Raw genomic sequence first — 2,649 nt, forward strand, 5'->3', positions numbered from 1 at the left:
TTTATTTTGACCTTTAGCAGATCTGGCTAAAAGCTACAGGTCCTGATCCTGCAAGCTACAAAACCTATTCCTACACAGTATCCATTAGCATTAAAGGCCGCGTCCACATGAGCACGGACATTTGGTTCCCCAGGGACAATTAGTGGGAGCGCATCTTGTGCCACTGCTAGCTGTCCCAGGGGAATGTGTGCGCCACATGCCCACTGGCATGTGGCAAGTTACCCCCGGTAGGCTAGGGGAGGCGGAGACCAGCACTGGGCTGGCCCCAGCTGCCTTAATTGGGGTTCTGGGGGCCTCATGGAGCTGCTGCAGCAGCGATCCTGGCACTTGGGGCCTGGCCAGCAGCCAGAACATGGCTCTGGATGGCCCAGATCTAGTTATGAGTGGCATGTGCTGTCCCCACATGCATCACTTTGCTTTCCCCCCCCCCCCCCCAGGTTTTTTTTTTTGATTCCTTGATATCCAGGGGTCAACGCCCACCCCTCACTGCTCCCTTGCAGTGTGGAGAACACATATTACACAGCCGCACCTGTCTGGACATGGCCAAAAGGGCTCTCTCTCCAAAGCATAAGGCTGCATCTATGAAGGTTCAAGAACTGCAGGACTGCAGGTTCAGGAAGTCCCATTTCTCTTCCCTCCACCTCCCCTCACCAAAGAAAAATACAAAAAAGTCTGAACTGAACATTTTGGTACTGTTGCTGCAGTATCAGAATAAAGTTATTAGGACATGAAGACGCACACACTTTGTTGCTTAATATTTTGTATTTATTGTACTGGTTTTAGTCAATGAGCTCCCATAGCTTTATTTAGGAATGAGCCAAGTGCAAGACAAGGTGAAGTCTTTATAGTAACAGCAATCAGATCTTTTGTTTGCTTCCTGTAATGACCAAATCAGGAGGCAGCAAAGGAACCAGCTCTAGAAACAGACAGTCAGTCACACATCTTTTCTTATCTAGAGTTAATGTACCAGACTGGCAGCCATAAGTTTGGACCTCCACTCAGGAAAGAGAGAGCATAGCTGTTTAAAAAAAAGAGCATACAGCATCAAAACACTAACGGTAAGACAATTAGCATTGGTATGGTGTGCCACTATGTGAGCTTAAAGTTTACAGCATACAGTTCGGCGTCATTGCCTACACTGTCAAACTGGGTTCCTGGATGGCAAGTATAATACCTCCCCTTAATACCTCCCATCCTGTGAGGGGAGGGGGGGGGATGCAGAGGGAGATGGGAACAGAGTAAAATTGATTTACTGCATATCATTAGCACTACAGTTGCTGGAAAATCTACTGTACCTTGATCTTTGATTAACAGAAAGCTTTCCATCTAAGAACAAAGTATATTTAGAAGCCTGCCACAGATATCATTTTATTTATCTATTTGTGCTAAAGGTTTAAGGGTTAACATTTTTCTACCAATTTTCTTCAGTAAACATTTGCAAGTCAAACATGAGCCCACTGCTGAGAAATCTCTATTATCCAGCATCTATTATCTAACCGATCCTGATGCTTCACTGCACAATGGCTTACAAAGTTGTTTTTAATTCGTAGGGGAAAAAACTGTTTAAATGCTATACAACAGAACTAGTTAATAAAGAATCAAAGGCCTTTAATAACAAAAAGGGTGCAAGGATGAGGGCCAAAAGTGATGAAGATGAATGATACCTGGAATGGTATAACATCTTATATACCTTTTGTTTTCTGCCACAGCTACATGCTGCAGACAAAACATTTCGTGCTAAACAGCCTCAAATCTGTTTTTCTAATATTAAGCACAAAGGAAAAACACTGACAGCAAGCGTGGTAAATAAATCCCTCCCTGGAGAATGAAAGCAGCAGACAGGAGGGGGCTGACATGCATGCAGGAGAAAACTAAACACCATCTTTTTTTTTTTCTACCTGCACAAGTTGCCATTTGCTGCAGCGATCAAGAACCTCTTTTTCCCCCCGACGATCTCAAAAGCTAGGTTTTTGGAGGAAAAAAATAAAAAAAATCCACCCTCCAGTCATCTGTTGCTACGTTTTAAGAGCCCGACATTCGCATCACAGGATCTTTCAGAGAAAAATCCATTTTCTTTCCTGTTCAGGTAAACATGTTTACAGCTCCTGCCCAGACACTGGGTGGTTCAGACTCACATGTCGACACGCATGTCGTCAGCAAGGAGAAAAGCCCCTTCCCCCCTACCCACCCCCGATCAGCGACGTTTTAAATAAGGCAGGAAAGAAGAAAAGCACTTTCCAAACTTACCTTGAAGAAAGCCACATCAGCAGCAAAACAGTAATACTGACGAGGAATTAAAATGAGCACCTTGACATACACACAGACACGCACACGCACACTTTATACTCACGCAGACACAGAGTTAGACATGTGTGTATGTATACACACATATGTGTACATATAGACACACACACACACGTGTGTGCCTGTATAGGTCTACACACACCCTTTACACCCCCCCCTTAACGAGAATATATTTATGTACACACACGCACGCACGCACTTAGGTGTACATACACGTATGTGAGTGCGGACACACACACGCAGGCGGGCGCCGATACTCGCTATAAAAAGCGCATCAGTGCCGGCGCCAGCAAGTTGCTCGGCCCAGGACAAGTGGCCGTGGCCCGGCCAGGCCGGGCCCGGGGC

The sequence above is a fragment of the Crocodylus porosus genome, unplaced genomic scaffold, assembly GCF_001723895.1.
Source record: "Crocodylus porosus isolate Cpor-Errol unplaced genomic scaffold, CroPor_comp1, whole genome shotgun sequence".
In the NCBI taxonomy this organism is placed as follows: Eukaryota; Metazoa; Chordata; order Crocodylia; family Crocodylidae; genus Crocodylus; species Crocodylus porosus.